We start from the raw sequence: 19,006 nt of genomic DNA on the forward strand, positions 1-19,006 counted from the left end.
AGAAAGAAAAAGAAAGAAAGAAAAAGGAAGGAAGGAAGGAAGGAAGGAAGGAAGGAAGGAAGGAAGGAAGGAAGGAAGGAAGGAAGGGAGAAAGAAAGAAAAAGGAAGGAAGGAAGGAGAAAGAAAGAAAAAGAAAGGAAGAAAGGAAGGAAGGAAGGAAGGAAGGAAGGAAAGAAGGAAAGAAGGATTAAATCAGACTTACAGTAAAACTTTTATTATTACATAGTCATAAGTATATTTTGGGAAACAATGCCAAGAAAAGAAAAAATTGGTTGAGATAAGATTACTGATCCAAGATACAATATATAATTTTTGCAAAACACTAACAGCTATTAGAAGCATTTTTTTGCTCAGGGATGCTAATAAACACTGTCAGGTTTTTATCAACAGAAGTATCAATTAGGCATATATTAGAGAATTTGCTAGAAATTCTTGTCTGCCTTGGACATTAACCAGGCAAACTCTATTTTATTTCCAGCTTATGCTGAAATACAAATTAGATCTGATTGAATAACACTAAATTGGAAAGCATAGTTTATAACTTTCAAAATCATATTTAGCCTTCTTAATACGTCCCTAGAGCAAATTCCCTTCAGGGCATATTAAATTTATATGGCATTATATAACAGCTGTGAATTGCAGGCAACACATATTAGTAACAGAGAAAAAAGCTAGACACAATATTGAAATCAAGCTACATGAGATATGTTTCCTCTATTTTCAGAAACTAGTATCATTTTTTGTTTATTCAAAGGGTACTGAAATTAGTTAAATGTATATAAGCCAACTGCCTATGTTTATTTGAAAACCTGTCCTTTAAAAATAGAAATTCTTATAGGGCATATGTTTCTCAGTCTCTTCATTTTAATATTTTCCTTTATACCTACTCATGTTTAATAATCAAGATACAACAAACCAAAAAATTATGCAGAATACTTGATACTGAAACATTAAATTGAATTAGAATTACTATACCACATTCAATAGAGTAGAATTAAAGTGTAAATTAGTTTGGTTAAAGATAAACAAAACTGTTGCCTATCTCAGAACAAGGTTATTTTGAAATAAAAATAGTAAACATTCTTAGTAATGCATATTTACACGTATAAAGTCGATAAACTTGATGTGTATTTAAAATACGGCACAGAATTTTATAAAATTTAACAGACAGTATGTGATAGTAAGCTGTAGAAAAGAGGAAAATATATTAGATTTTTATCATGTTGGAAGATGACAATAACATGTCTGGAGACTAGAACTAGGACTTCGTTTCAAAAATAATTTCTCTTGATATGATGCCTACATGTTGCATTATCTATAATAGAGATTTCACTTATCTTTATTTTTCTATTCCATGACTAAGGTGACATGATTTTTCAGAAAATTCTTATTTTATAGTCCTTTAGGTAAATCTGAGTGAGATGTGTTAAACTATTAAATGTAAAAAATTAGACTATTTAGTAATATCTTCTCACTCACCATTTACTGTGATTCTTTTGACAGGCAAATAATAAAATATCTTTGATGTTATCTTTCAGCATTGGTCTGAGTACATGCAATGGTTAACCTAGGTTTTGCTTTAACAATGGGAACCATTTCCTTCTGCATGGCAGGGATCTATAATTTGTGTGCAGATAAATCATCAAAGAATCTATTGGGGACATTTGTCAGACACTGGTGATAAAACCCTCATATAGCCCTATTGATCTTAGAACTACAGTGTCCTTGAGACATGCACTTATACCAGATAATAGAAGTATAGAGAATAAGTATGGTTCTTGAACTAAACAATCAAATAATACCATGCAGCACATAGACAGGTATAATCCTGAGTTGCACATTTATCACAGCTGATATTCTTGCTGCTGCCATTGCTCTGAACTGCATTTACCACATCTATAAAATGGAAAACCTTACTGAAATTCAAAGTTTTCTTCAGGTTCAATATTTAATGATCTTTTTTAAAAGATCATTAATCTTTAAGCACATAAAATTAAGTAGACGTAAGTCAGAAGTTTGATGAACAGTTACAGGTAGATGAGTTGATGAAAATTTTCATGAGTACCTAAACATCTTTACCTCATAGATTTAAGAATAAGAACTTAGTGTTCCTATTTCTCCACATGCTCTCCAGCACCTGTTGTTTCCTGACTTTTTAATGATCGCCATTCTAACTGGTGTGAGATGGTATCTCATTGTGGTTTTGATTTGCATTTCTCTGATGGCCAGTGATGATGAGCATTTTTTCATGTGTCTGTTGGCTGTATGAATGTCTTCTTTTGAGAAATGTCTGTTCATATCCTTTGCCCACTTTTTGATGGGGTTGTTTGTTTTTTTCTTGTAAATTTTCTTTTACACTGTTGGTGGGATTGTAAACTAGTTCAACCATTATGGAAAACAGTATGGCGATTCCTCAAGGATCTAGAACTAGATGTACCATATGACCCAGCCATCCCATTACTGGGGATATACCCAAAGGATTATAAATCATGCTGCTATAAAGACACATGCACACGTATGTTTATTGCGGCACTATTCACAATAGCAAAGACTTGGAATCAACCCAAATGTCCATCAGTGACAGACTGGAATAAGAAAATGTGGCACATATACACCATGGAATACTATGCAGCCATAAAAAAGGATGAGTTTCTGTCCTTTGTAGGGACATGGATGCAGCTGGAAACCATCATTCTTAGCAAACTATCACAAGAACAGAAAACCAAACACCGCATGTTCTCACTCATAGGTGGGAACTGAACAATGAGATCACTTGGACTCAGGAAGGGGAACATCACACACCGGGGCCTATCATGGGGAGAGTGGAGGGGGGAGGGATTGCATTGGGAGTTAAACCTGATGTAAATGATGAGTTGATGGGTGCTGATGAGTTGATGGGTGCAGCACACCAACATGGCACAAGTATACATATGTAACAAACCTGCACGTTATACACATGTACACTAGAACTTAAAGTATAATAATAATAAAAAATAAATAAATAAATAAATAAATAAATAAAAGAATAAGAACTTAAGGCCGGGAATGGCGGCTCACACCTGCAATCCCAGCGCTTTGGGAGGCTGAGGCAGGTGGATCACCTGAGGTTGGGAGTTCGAGACCAGCCTGGCCAACATGGTGAAACCCTGTCTCTACTAAAAACACAAAATTAGCTGGGCATCGTGGCACATGCCTGTAATCCCAGCTACCTGCGAGGCTGAGGCAGGAGAATCGCTTGAACCCGGGAGGTGGAGGTTGTGGTGAGGCAAGATCGTGCCATTGCATCCAACCTGGGCAAAAAGAGTGAAACGCTGTCTCAAAGAAAAAAAAAAAAAAAAGAATAAGAACTTAAAATAGAATTATACTTGTATACATTTGTTTAAGAAATAATTTTCTAGAATTTATTTTATAAATTAAGAAAAAAATAGGAATTCTGGTTTTGGTAATGCCCAACTTTACTCTGACAACAACTTTCTAACTAAGAACAACAAGAAAAAGAAAAAAACAAAAACAAGTTTAAAATGTATGTGTGAAAGTATCAAAGAGTTTATGGGACAACAAAAATCACAGGGCGAAAGACCAGCATAAAAAATCCAGTGAGATGAACTCAGCATTTAAGTCCATGTTTATCATAGAAACTGATGCTGATTTTAGAAATCGCTGAGAGGCTGAAAAGATTGACAAGTCTTTTTGACAGATTTACAAGTCTAAGAGTTCAAAAAATAAAGTTAACTTGCTGTCAAGTAGAAAGGGCTTTGGAAAATCACAAAGTCTATGACTCGGAAACCAAAAGGACCATACCATAGAAGGAGGTCAGCTGGGGATACACCAGTCTTCAGAAGACCAGTGATTGCTAACGGCCCTACTTTCCATTGAAAGCAAACTTAAAAGAGCTCTGGGAAAAAGGGTGCATTTCTCTAGGGCTCAAATAATTTTGACAATTTCTTATTCACAATATCCAGCACTGAATAAAAATAAAAGTCACTACAAGCAGATGTTATTAAATGACAAAACCGAGGAAACAACAGAGAACATAACAGATCCAAAAATCAGGTAATACAGTTATCCCAAACTTTAAAATAATTCTTCATTAGGATACAGAAGTCAGATTGAGAACATTATCATAGAACGGTAAGCCATAAAAAGATGCAAATGGAATGTATTCAATGGAAAAAATCAATAATTGAAAATAAAAACAACGAACGTGTTTAACAGCAGATTATACATGGCCAAAGAGAAAATTAATTACCTGTAATACAGGAAAGAAGAAAATGGCCAAACTAATTAATAGAGGAAAAAAGAAAAAAATCTAAGGCTCATGGGATGAAAGAAGTTGATATGTTATTGGAGAACTCAAGGTGAGAATAGAAAGAAGAAACAGAAAAAAAGATTCTGGCTGAGAATTTTCCAAAAGTGACAAAAGACATCAAACCACAAATTCGAGAAGCTAAAGGAAAGAAAAGACAGAATGAAAAGGAATTATAGACAGGCCATATTTTAACTTTTGAAAATCAAGTAAAAACAGAAAACTTTTTTCTTTTTTTTATTATACTTTAAGTTCTGGGGTACATATGCAGAACTTGCAGTTTTGTTATGTAGGTATACACCATGTGTCATGGTGGTTTGCTGTACCCATCAACCTGTCATCTACATTAGGTATTTCTCCTAATGCTATCCCTCCCCTAGCCCCCACTCCCTGACAGACCCCGGTGTGTGACGTTCCCCTCCCTGTGTCCATGTGTTCTCATTGTTCAACTCCCACTTATGAGTGAGAACAAGTGGTGTTTGGTTTTCTGTTCTTGTGTTAGTTTGCTGAGAATGATGGTTTCCAACTTCATCCATGTCCCTAAAAAGGAAAAACTTCAAAGTATCCAGAGGGAATAAAACACAGTAACTTCAAGGAACCAATGATAAGTCTGGCAATAGACTTCTCAACAGAAACTGTGATGGCAAGAAGACAGAGAATTAAATCTACAAAATAATGTAAGAAAATAAATGCCAAGAAGGAATTCTATTCTGAGTGAAAACACAAAATATGGGGTGAATCTAAATGAATGTAGACTGTATAAAATATTAACAATAAAGCAATATGAAGTTTAAACTATATAACGTGAAGAATTAAAATACCTGAAAACAGTAACATATCAAGTTAGTATATTCTAAGAATATAGTTTTCTCTGGAAAGTAGGGAAAAGTTTTATCTGTGTTAACTTTCGTAAGTCAATTATATCTGTGGCATGACCTGCATCTTTAGAGAAATCACTAAAATAATTTTCAAGGAATGTATAACAAAAAATTATAGAGATAAAAGGCATAATAAAATATAGATTTTAACTTATGGTATGGGAAGAAGAATAGGGAAGGGATAGAAAATTCAACAGTAATTTAAACTTAAAAATTTAAATAATAATAATAGCATTATGTATGTGGATTGCAAGACTGAATGATAGAATAAATTCCAACTACATCTATTTGGAAGAGACACATCTTAAATACAAGAACGCAGAAAGTAAAATGACAGAAAAATTTACATTATAAATACATTAAATAATAGGAAGCTGGAAAATGCTTTCATATAACTTGAGGTAAAGAAGAACACTTCATATTGGTAAAAAGTTTAATTCACAAGAAAGATGGAATAATTCTAAATTTGTGTATAATTAATATGTAAAAAAATGTAACTTGCAAAATTATACAACTAAAAGGAAAAATAAAAATCTATCATTAACGTGTGATATTTTAATTGATCCTAGTGTATGTTTTAAAAAGCAAACAAAAATTGGTAATGACATGAAAGAACTGAACAACAGTAAGAAGAAAAAATAAGGTAAATTGACATAACTTTTACATACTGAATACGATACCTCTAAACTTTGAAGTGTATCTATCTTTTCCCATTTCCCAAACGATTCACTTAAAAAAATCATATCTTGAGATATAAAACAATGCCTAAACACTCTGAGAACTGATGACATATACTATATAATCCTATACCATGAGTAATTAGGTTAGAACTTAGTCAAAAACAAACAAATCAGAAAACTCCCTCTTAACATAAGAACTTCCTGTTTAAATTATAGGTTCAGGGGGAATTATAATTTAAATTCAAACGTATTTTAAAATAATCTATATGATACTTTTAAAACATGGCCTCAAATTCCTTTGTCACCTCTGTCATTAAGAAGTGAGCTCCATATACCTTGCCCTTGAATTTGGACTCTGTGCTTTACCAATAGAAGAAGGAAAATGGGCTATGCCAGTATCCGGCCACTTTCTGTTTTCTTTGGACACTCACTCTTGGATTCTAAACACCATGCTGTAAAGCAAGTGGGGCAGCCATTACCAAACTCATGTAAAGAAGCCCACTCAGAGGGCAGCAAAAGCCCCAGTTTGAGTGAACCATCCTAAAAGTAGAATTTGCCGCCACACAAGTCATCCTGACCAATGCCACACACAGCATACACAAGATTTCTTTATCAAGTCTGACCAAACAGCAGGCTCATGAGCTAAATAAATGATAGATGCAGAAACCAGAAACAATTTGCTAACGGCACAATATGACTGAGGAAGCAAGTCTGGAAAAGCGGAAGAGTATGCATTTCACTTGTTCAGCAATTTATTGAACCAGAATCTAAAAAGAAGATCCTGTTTTAGTAGATGGCCTTACAAAACATAGTCTCCCATCAACGGCTGAGATGCTAAAATTATGTCTTACATAGTTTGCTTTTTAGCTGAAATACCAAATGTGTTTAAGGATGACAGGGTAATTGATGGCACCTGATTGCTTGCTTTCTTCCAAGAATTCATAGACACTGTTTCTGTGCTATAACTTTGTATGAGCAGATTGAAGGCCATATAACTCACCTCAAGAATAACCTGAAACAATGACATAAAAGTTAGAATTCTCAATTTTCTCACATATGCAAGTGAATATGCAATTCAACTCTTCCAAAGGGGGGGAAAAAAAAAGAGAAGAGAGGACTTGGGGAAAAAGAAACTAGAACTGAATAATGTAAGTGAGATACTTTCATAGACTGTGAGCTAAAGTCATTGATCCCATACATAGAATTTCTGTCGTCATTAAAAAACAGACAGAAATGATTAAAAATCGATAGAAGGAAAACAAGCCCAGATTTGTAATGTCTATCCTGGACTTCCACATTTTAAAGATGGAGTTTGACAGATTATGATAAAAAGTCTTCTAAGAATTAAACAGAGAGGCTAGAAAGCAAATGGAAAAGAAAATGGCAATATGGCAAAGCCTTGGATCAGATCCCAGGCCCTCAAAATCAGAAGACGATGATTTTCAACCGAGTTATTCCTAATTACAAACCAGTGCAAGTGAAGAATACAGGTATGAAAGAATGAGATGACAATTTTTCATTACCATTCCAAGGTGAAGAGGTGGCCTATTCTATCTTAGCAGCAGTCAATTGATAAATTCTATGTCAATTTCACTATCACAGAGTTCTGCAACATTTCATAACTGCCAGTTTGGTCTTCAGACTATAGAAACCCCCAAATCTCTGTCTAAAAGTCTACATACCTTCAGGATTTATAATTCTTGGTTAGATATTATATTTCTCTCTGAAACGGAAAAATGCATCGTGGTTTTTTAAAATTTCTTCCATTTCCGTTTGACATACTCATTCTCCCAATACTTTAGGCTGAAAGTAAATGGAATTTATTCTAAATGTTTAAAAATATACACAGGCACTTCTTGCATCTCAGTTAAGGAAAGGAAGCTATGTTGCTTACAGTCACATGCTATCTATGGATAGATTCGCTTGGCTTCTCTAGTTGTGATCTCGCCTCACTGCAACCTCCACCACCAGCATTCAAGTGATTCTCCTGCCTCAGCCTCCTGAGTATCTGGGATTACAGGCATGAGCCACCACATCCAGTTAATTTTGTGTATTTTTCATAGATGGGGTTTTGCTATAATAGCCAGGCTGGTCTCGAACTCCTGGCCTCAAGCAATCCACCCGCCTCAGCCTCCCAAAGTGAGGGGACTACTCACTTTGTAAGTGAGCGTGAGCCACCACTCCTGGCCAAATATGTTCTGTTCATCAGTGCACTTTATTCTTTTTGCTAATCATACTGGTCAATGTTCATAACATGAAAGTTCATGTCTTGTAGACCATTCATTAGAGCGCTTGTCCCTGCTTCTCCAATCGGGTACATGCTTACTAAGAATGTATGAGGCTGTTTCTTATGTTTTAAGCTAATTGTGCTTAATATGTCTATGAAGTGTAATTCAATTATAATAAAAATAATAAATATGAAGGAAAGATAATAATTGTTTCTTCTAAGAAAATTAATTTGAATGCTTTGGAAAGGTACATAATTTAAACATGCTTTTGAATGAGGCATGAATGAGAGTCCAAGAAAAGTTTAGGAACATAATTAAAAAGATTTTGCCAGGTCCAGGTGCTCACATCTGTAATCTCAGCACTTCGGGAGGCTGAGGCAGGAGGATCACTTGAGGTCAGGAGTTTGAGACGAGCTTGGGCAACATCGTGAAACTCCGTCTCTACAAAAAGTGAAAAATAAATAGTAGCAGGGCACAGCAGTGCACACCTGTAGTCCCAGCTACTTTGGAGGCTAATGCAGGAAGATCACTTGAGCACAGGAGTTCAAAGCTGTAGTGAGCTATGATTATGCCACTGAACTCCAGCCTGAATGACCCCATCTCAAAAAAGGAACAAAAATAAATCAATAAATCAATAAATTTTTTAAAAACTTGCACCTAGATGGCTACAAAGGTTTTTTCATCTTATTTTACAAAAAAAAAAAAAAAAAAAATGCCATGGAGGGAAGTGGTGGAAAGGGGGAGTGTTGTTTAATGGGAATATAGCTTCAGATTTACAGGATGAAAAATTTCTGGAGATCTGTTTCACAATAATGTGAATATACCTAACACTATTGAACTGTACACTTTAAAAATGTCAAGCTAGTTATCATAGATGATAGAGTTATAAGCATATTCTTCCTAAGAACTGCAATTAAACATTGCCCTTTTTAAAAAATTGGTTTCACATCAAAAGACGTACAAAGAAATAATGCGTATTCACGTGTTGAGTGAACATCAAACATTAAATTCATAGGAGTGATCATTTTTATGATTTTCCACTTTAACCAGATCAATTTTGTTCAATACGTTGGTGGTGAATATTATTGTATATAAATACTTGTGGTTATTAAATCTAAGAAGGGGAGTCTTTCTCAACTTTCATGTTGGCATTTTAAAATAATGTTTCTTGGGTAGAATCCTAGAGAACCAAGGCAGGGCTTTCAGACCTGTCATGGTGGGGATAAAGATGAGAGAGGGCATCTAAGATTTGGCAAGAGGGTATAAGTCAGTGGGTTAAAGAGTATACAAAAGACCCCAGGACCTCAAATCCGGGACTCTAAATTCTTCTCCAGTGAAAAACTCTTGGATTTCATTAGTTATATGTTGTGTTCCTGCAGAGTTCACAAGAAAATGAATGGTTCTTTGGATTTTAAGTTAGAGAAATATGGTTTCAGATAGCAAAAGACAAGGAGAAGGAAGTAACTTTTACTGTGTGCTTATGATGTGCCAGGAACTATCCTAGACCTTTTAAAAATGTAGACGTGTTTTTATTTCATCTTCACAGCAAATTTAAGAGAGAGCTATTATTATCTAATTTTATTGAGAGAAAATTTTGCCTCAAACACATTAATTAATTCAGGCAAAATCACATTGCTTGTAATAAAAGTCAGGTATTTTTTCAAATCCCTTTTGTTTCAACTTTACCTAGCAGGTCCCTTTGTCTCACATAAATCAATTATGTGTTCGTGTCACAAATTATCACAGAGGTGTGTGTGTGTGTGTATATATATATATATACACACACACATATATATGAATATGTTTTCTTAGAACACCATATGTCATTAGCATTTTATTTTCAAAAAGCATTCAGCATTGGGAAGAAGCAGTAACCCAATTACGACTTTAAATAAATGTGAAAGCAATAGTCCAAGGCAGGTTATTCAATGTGTCAACAGAAATATTTTAATGAACTGCCCAGGGAAATTCAGAAGCAGAATCAAAGAGTGGTGATACTCTCGTTTGAACTTAAGGCTAAGTTGCATTGCATTAAATTTTCAATTCTCAGACTCATATTATAAAGGGACTTAGTGTAAAGAAAAGCACTGAGAAATTTGGACTATAGCACCTTAACACCTCCACCCATGAAAGGTACAAGCCAAGAAGAGCTTGGACCATGTATAATTCTGCACAGTTCATTGTACTTGTTCCGAAACAGATCATCTTGAAGGAACAAGCTCACAGCAAAGCCAGAAGAAAGCATCTATGTTTCTAGCTAGGAAATCGATTATTTCAGCTAAAGGAAACTCAGATATTCATTTCACCACAATAAATTTACACAAAAACAAAGATACCACTCTTTACAATTTAGCTGTCGTATGAGCAAGAAAGTTGATTCCTTTTTCTTGACTCCATGAAGATGAAAGTTTGAGTGCAAAAAATAATGTGTTGGAATCCCTGATACAAGTTCCATGATACTCAGTTTGTTGATTCTACTTCAAGTTTTTATAACCATGCATACAGTTTGGTCATAAAAATTCTCATACACATTATATTTTTATGAATTAATTATTCAGAGACATAACTCTTAGAATTTAATAAGCTTATGATTTTCCTCTCTTGGACAAATTATAGAATCACATTTCTGCTTCAACTTATCTCCACTTTTCTATCATCTGAGAACGCTCAACTCTTGAATAAAATTTGAAGTAACAAACAAATATAAAAGACACAATGCAACAAAAAGTAGTCACATGATCCTTAAATTGCCTTTACTATATTGCTGTGCAATCAAGGGCAAGACTTTTCTTTGTTCTGATACTCGCTGAATAATAATACAGATATGTGATCTTCACATTACTATGATTAGAAAAAGGGGAGGGGGAAAGACAATCTCAAATCAATTTTACATTAAAGCAAAGAATTTTGGGCAGTATTGCTTTCCCTTGCAATCTCTGTAGGCACCAACAAATCACCACTTGTGGTGGGGAGAGAAGGTGTTTTATGGAAAAAAATAGCTTTTTCAAAGGCTGTTTATTGCTTTAAATGTTGTTTAAAAGCTTTTTAAAAAGCAGTTTTTTTCTTCTCCTTAGGCATCAACAGGGGATAATTGCCTTAACATGCTTTTAAATAACCCTGTTTAAGACACATAGGAGCATCAAAAGCCTCTGCTTAGAAAACTTTTTACTTAACTGGATTGTGTAGGAGTGGAACTGGGGTCAGCCATAGAAACTCTCTCTACAAATAATGACACTCTGAATTTTCCTTCAGGATGATTTATTTTATTTTTTTTTTAATTTTCATACAGCAAAATGGAATTCTTTGCGTACATGTCTATCAACGTTAACACGTGCATAGATTCAGGTAACCACCGTGATGAACAGGATACAGATAACTCTATCATCCCAGAAAAAAATCTCTGTGATATTCCTTTGGAATCACACCCTTCTCCTCTCAAACTCTAGCAACCGCTGATCCATTCATCATTACACCTTTGTCTCTGAAAATGTCATACAATGAGTAACATGTTTCGTTTGTGGCTGGAAGATGACTGACCTGAGAGCTGAAGTGTGACTTATGATTCTTTTCCGCATAGAAGATGAACAGAGGCAATGAAATCAGCTGTGAAATACGAAACTCTTGAGCCCTCTGTGGCAGTTGCTCACCCAATGTGCTTTAGAGTCTCTAAGCCAGGCAGTTTACAGGTTCCAGAAGTATATATGCCACCTGGGCAAATCAGAATGGATAAGGTCCTTCTACAGAGGGAGACCATTCAAATCCTGCAATGGCTGCAAGTTGTGATATCAGGACTAAAAGCACCAGCTCCTCTTCTTTTCAATAACTATTGTTTTATTAAGTAGAATAAATTCTTGGGTATTTTTGTCACCCCAAAAGTTAACTGGGTCCTCTTTTATCTACAGCAAGCCAGGGCATGTTATAGCATCACACAGATGTGAAAGAAGAGAATTAAGCAGCTTCATCTTAAAGCTGAAATCTAAATTTCCATCTCCCTTAAATATAGCTGACCTTAAGGTTTATTAGTTTTACATTTCATTTTGAGAGACTTTAAGAAATTATATACATTTAAATTAAGAAAAAATATTCAACTATTTTTAACATAATGAAAGAGCTGCTCGGGTCAGTTTAATAGTATTTTATGACTTGAAACTATAAATGTTTTGAGGTCTGTTTGAAATGGCTTCCAAAAAAATTTAATAGTGTAATAATTTCAACTAGATTGTATGAATTTTAGGATTTTAAAGTGTTTCACATTTGCTGTTTTAGATTGTGCTAGGATGAGCAGATGTTCAACAATTTGAAGTCTGTTTAGAATCTTCCTACCTGCTGGGTTTAATTTCAGAAGCAAGCACCGTTCTTGAAAATAGACAAATGTTATTTGTTCTTTTATCCGTGCCCCACGTTGCATTAACTTTCATCATTTTGAGCTCTGTTTATGGCAGGTCATTTCTAGTCTACATAAAACCTAATTGTAATCCTTAGAAGGAATGGGTAAATTTTGCTTCTGCATCTGTTAAATGAAATATTACAAAATCATTTGCGATATACAGAGAGAACATATTGATGGGTGATTCTGAGTTGAGAACAAAAACCCACAGATTTTCCAACTGTATTAAAAGAATACAAAGACCATAGGAAAAGTGTTTATTCACCTTCTTTACAGGCTTGTAAAATATCAAATAAAATTATTTTATATTAATTTTTAATATATTAAATACAAGTGTATTCTAATTTTCTATGCTTAGATTTTTAAAATAATTTCTATGGACACATTCATATTTACAATGAGTGATGACAGTTTTTCTCCTCATTGTCCTGATTCTGTTCACTTTATTTTCGCATTATTGAATTAGTTCAGCCCGCCAGTATCACGTTGAATAGAAATAATGAGTAATGAGAGGAGACTTTCTTGTTTTATTCTCTCTCTCAGAATAAAAGCATTCAGTGTTTGAACATTAGTGGTTATTTAGAATTTTGTAGACTCTATCTTATTAAGGAAGTTTCCTTCTATTGATAGTATGCTAAATGTTCTAAACATAAAAGAGTAGGGAACTATCACATGATTTTTATTCATCCATTGAGTAAAAATTTGACATTTCTAATTTATCCTATTAATGTTCGAATTCTATTTATTGATTTAAGAATGCTAAATCAATTTGCATTCCTGGAATGAACCTCACTTGTTCATGATATGTTATGTTAAATGTCATGATATATATATATACACATATATATATAAATATGTATATACACATATATATACACACACACACGCACACACACACGTATGATTTGATGTATGTATTTGATGGATTTAATTTACAAATATTTTATTTAGAATTTTACATTTATTGTCATGAATATATTGGTCTGTAATTTGCCTTCTTGTAATGTTCTTGTCAGATCTGGGTATCAAGGATATACTAGACTCATAAATTATTTAGGAATATTTTCTCTTTTCCTCTTTAATGGAATAATTGGTATAGAAATTACAATATTTCTACATTAAAATGCCTGTAAAAGCTCACTGGAAAAACTATATGGGAATAAAGTTTTGCTTTGCTTTGTTTTTGAGACAGGGTCTGGTTGTGTCACCCATGCTGGAGTGCAGTGGCACAAACAAGGCTCGCTGCAGCCTTAGCTTACTGGGCTCAAATGATCTTCCTACCTCAGCCTCCCAAGTAGCTAGGACTGTAGGGGCACACCACCACACCTGAATAATTATCTTATTTTTTTGTAGAGAAAGGATATTGTTATGTTGCCTGGGCTGGTCTCGAACTCCTGGGCTCAAACAATCCTCCTACCTTGGCTTCCCAAAGTGTTTGGATTACAGGCATGAGCCACTGCACCCAGTCAGAATGAAGATTTTTTTTTTTTTTTTTTTTTTGGTCAAAGATTTTTACTTTGAGTTTTAATTTCTCTAACAATTACAAGACGTTTGTATTTCCTTTTTGTTCTTGTTTTAGCTTTATAAATTATATTTTTCTGGGAAAATTTTAGAAAATTCATTTCACTTGAATTCTAAAATTTGTTGCCAAAAGTTATTTATAATATCCACTAATGAAGTTAAAGATATTTCCATGATTAGTGATGGATGAACTATCTCTTAAGAAACTGGCCCTTTGAAGGATGCCAAGGAACCAACTCTTTCTTATGATAGTAAAAACAAAAACCAAATTTTTCTATATAAAACACATGTTTGAGCAACCAAATAGTTGACAAGAGCTTTTTTACATATGTTTGTTGGCTGCATAAATGTCTTCTTTTGAGAAGTGTCTGTTCATATCCTTTGCCCACTTTTTGATGGGGTCATTTGGTTTTTTTCTTGTAAATTTGTTTAAGCTCTTTGTAGATTCTGGATATTAGCCCTTTGTCAGATGGATAGATTGCAAACATTTTCTCCCATTCTGTAGGTTGTCTGTTCACTGTGATGATAGTTTCTTTTGCTGTGCAGAAGCTCTTTAGTTTAATTACATCCCATTTGTCAATTTTGGCTTTTGTTGCCATTGCTTTTGGTGTTGTGAAGTCCTTGCCCATGCCTATGTCCTGAATGGTATTGCCTAGGTTTTCTTCTAGGATTGCTATGGTTTTAGGTCTTACGTTTAAGTCTTTAATCCATCTTGAGTTAATTTTTGTACAAGATGTAAGGAAGGGGTCCAGTTTCAGTTTTCTGCATATGGCTAGCCAGTTTTCCCGACACCACTTATTAAAGAGGGAATACTTTCCCCATTGCTTGTTTTTGTCAGGTTTGTCAAAGATCAGATGGAGGCAGATGTGTGGTGTTATTTCTGAGGCATCTGTTCTGTTCCATTGGTCTATATATCTGTTTTGGTACTAGTACCATGCTGTTTTGGTTACTGTAGCTGACAAGAGAGGATTTCTTTTTACAGAAATATTCTAGTTAATAATTGAAGAAGGAATAACAGAATCAGAATATCACTGTTTTGTATATGGCTGCTAACATCCAAGAGAAAGATGGATACTGGGCACCTTCTAATAGAAGTACACAAGTCCATTGCTATGATTTGGATATGGCTTGTCTCTAGCAAAACTCATGTTGAAATTTGATCCCCAATGTGGCAGTGTTGTGAGGTAGGGCCTAGTGGGAAGTGTTTGGGTTGGCAGATCCCTCTTACATGATGTGGTGGTGTTATTGCAGGAGTGAGTGAATTCTCAGGGGAATGGATTAGTTCCTGCAAGAGTGGGTTGTTATAAAGCCAGGATGCCTCTCAGGTTTTCCCCTCTTTGCGTGGGTCTGCTTTCTCTTTGACATTCTCTGCCATGTTGTAATGTAGCACAAAAACCCTCACCAGGAGCCAGGGACATGCACTTAAACTTCTCAGCCTGCAAAACCAGGAACTAAATAAACCTCTTTTGTTTGTAAATTGCCCAGTCTCAGGTATTCTTTTATAGCAACACAAAACAGACTCAGGCAGCCATCTATGAAGTAATTATGCCCCAAGTTTACTAACTGAAATCAGATCACACCTGTAGATTTAATTTCCAATTTATAGGAAATGCAGACAACATGGAAACATACTAAATATCACCAGAAAAAGGCACTACTCAAAATCAAGACTATGAAAAATTCTACAGGATAAATGACAGTCTCTTTCCATAAGCGAATTGCACAGAAAAGAGTCATGGAGACAGATTTTATTGATTAAAAGAGGCTTAAAGATATTTAAACAATTTGTAATACCTGAAGCTTATTTAGATCTCAATGCAGACAGCTTCACAATGATATACACTTAGCCCAATCATAATTCCAGCATTTATGTGTGTGTGTGTGTGGGTATCGGCAAACTCAATCTAAAGTTTATATGGAAAGGCAAAAGACCCAGTATAACCAACACAATATTGAAGAAGAACAAAATCAGAGGACTCACACTACCTGACTTCAAGACTTACTGTAAAGGTACTGTAATCAAGACAGTGGGGCATTGGTAAAAGAAAACACAAACAGATCAATGGAGCAGAATAGACAGCCCAGAAATAGGCCCAAATAAATACAGTTAACTGGTCTTTGACAAAAGAATAAAGACACTCCAATGGAGAAAAGATAGTCTTTCAACAAATGGTCCTAGAGTGCCTGGAAATCCACTTGCAAAATAATGAATGTAGACTCAGACTACACTCTTCACAAAACTTAACTCAAAATGGATCATAGCCCTAAAGGTAAAACTACAAAAGTATAAAATTCCTAAAAATAACATAGGAAAAAGTACAGATGACCATGGGTATGACAATGACTTTTTAAATACAACACAAAAGGCAAAATCCATGGGAAAAAAAAACTGAAAAACTGATACACTGGACTTTATTAAAATTAAAAACTTGTATTCTACAAAAGACGATATCAAGAGAATGAAAAGACAAGCCACAGGCTGAGAAAATATTTGCAAAAGACTTATCTGATAAAGGACTGTTAGTCAATACATACAAAGAATTATTAAAACTCAACAAGAAAAGGAACCACACAATTAAAAAAATAGACAAAAAACCTGAACAGACACCATACCAATAAAGATATACTGACAGCAAATAAACATATAAAAAGATGCTCCACACCATATGTCTTTAGAAAAATGCAAATTAAAACAGCAGTGAGCTATCTCTACGTGGCTATTAGAATGGCCAAAATCCAGAACCCTGACAACACCAAATGCTGGCCAGGATGCAGAACAGGAATTCTCACACACTACTGGTGGGAATGCAAAATGGTACAGCTACTTTGGAAGACAGTTTGGTAGTCTCTTGCAAAACTAAACGTACTCTTACTATATGATCCAGCAACTGCACTCCTTGGTATTTACTCAAAGTTGAAAACTTCTGTACACACAAATCCTGCACGTGGATGTCTACAGGGGCTTTATTCATAACTGCCAAAACCTAGAAGCAACCAGGATGGCCTTCAGTGGGTGAATGAATAAATCAACTATGGTACATCTAGACAATGAAATATTATTCAGCACTAAGAAGAAATGAACCATTAAAACATGAACAGACATGGAGGAACCTTCAATGCACGTTACTAAATGAATGAAACCAATTTGAAAAGGCTACATACTGTATGATTTCAACTACATAACATTCTGGAAATGGCAAAACTGTGGAAACAATAGGTCAATGGTTGACAGGGGTTGGAAGGAGGGAGGGATGAATAGGCAGAACGCAGAAGATTTTTAGGGCAGTGAAACTATTCTGTGTGACACTATAATGGTGGATACACGTCATTATATATTTGTCAAAACTCATAGAATGTACAACACCAACAGTAAACTCTAATGTAAACTATGGACTTAATGTGATCATTACGGACTTAAAATAAGTTCATCAGTTATAAAATAACGTACCACGCTGTTGTTGCAAGATGTTGATAGTGAAGGAGGCTGTGCAGTATAGAGGCAGGGGTTACATAGGTACTTCTAGTAGTTTCTGCTTAACTTTGCCATGAACCTAAAACTGCTCTAAAAAATAAAGCTTATTTAAAAGGAAACAAAGGATACATTTGGAGATTTGGGATATTTACTGCATATTTTATGATATTTTGGAATTGTTAATTATTTTAGATTTGGCAATACTGTGGTGGTTGTTTGTAAATCTAAAAGTCATTCCTTAATTGGGAAGTATAATATTTCTCTGTTAGTAACACTGTAAAATGCTCTGAAAGTTCCCGTCATACTTTATCTGAGTATCTTTTACTTGTTTAATGGTCAAAGCATCTTTGCACATGCATATATAAGGAAATGCATATCTTCATGTGTTAGTATTGTTTGAGGTGGGCATTTAGATCATTTTAAATAAGATGGAAAAGGTATTGCTGATAGTCTGCTGCACAAACAAGGAGGTGAAAATGGCAGAAAATGCAGACTTAAATAGTACACTTAATAATGTCTTCATTTGTTTTTAAATATGCATTTATTTTCCTGAGGATTCTTTTCACATTTCACATGTTTCAGGTTTCATCGTTTTCACGGAAGATAAATATTTACTTCAGTTCTCTGCTGTGATACATATTAAAACTGTGTATATTCATCCTTTGAAGAATGTATATCCATTTTGTAGGAGGAATAAGTTACTCTGCTTCCATGAATATCTGAACATTGCAATGCCTAATCATAACGTGCCATGTATTTGTCAAAATCAGAAGGCTTCTTGAGGAGTCAAATGTATATGAAAATTTCTGTGTATGTGGAGGAGTTCATGTTCTCCCTCCCTTCCCTGGCTATGGAAGACACTGTACAAGGTTTTAGAATGTTCTCCTGGCAGATGTCATTATTTGTTTCTGCTCCTGTTAATGTCCAGCCTAAAACAATAACTCATCATCTGCATTGTTGCTTAGATATCTATTTTTCCTATCTGAAAGAAAGATGTTTTCTTCTTTTTATGGTAATGTTTATTAAAAAACTAAGGTCAGGATGAGGCTCTGTAATTTGCTGCAGCTGTCATATGCTGTCATAGCCATACAATTTGTAAGTCCCGTGACTGGTGTTTAGCCGTGATAAAACCCAGTTTTGAAAAATAAGGATATTGAACTCTAACTTTTAACTAGGCTTCAGTGTCCAGGGCCCTAATATACTTATCATCTGAAAACGCATTTTCTCACGTTAAGGTTCCCTAACCTCAAACAGTAGGTGAGAGAAAAACCAAAGCTTGGTGTTTGTGTCAACCCGTCTCTTTGTCATGAAACATCTAGTCCAGTATAGGGAACTAAAAGTATTAGCCAATCCAAGCTAAAGTATTAAAATTATAAGTCTCAGTTATTTTCTCATTACAATAGTTTAAATATCTAGTTTGAAACTGGAATATTAAAAACCGTCAACTAACTGGTAGGATATAAACAAGGAGGATCTATTTGAAAGTTAGGAACTTTCTCTATTAAGTGGAATTAAAATTCTGTTATTGAAACTT

The sequence above is a fragment of the Mandrillus leucophaeus genome, unplaced genomic scaffold (genome assembly GCF_000951045.1).
Source record: "Mandrillus leucophaeus isolate KB7577 unplaced genomic scaffold, Mleu.le_1.0 Scaffold37, whole genome shotgun sequence".
Lineage (NCBI taxonomy): Eukaryota > Metazoa > Chordata > Mammalia > Primates > Cercopithecidae > Mandrillus > Mandrillus leucophaeus.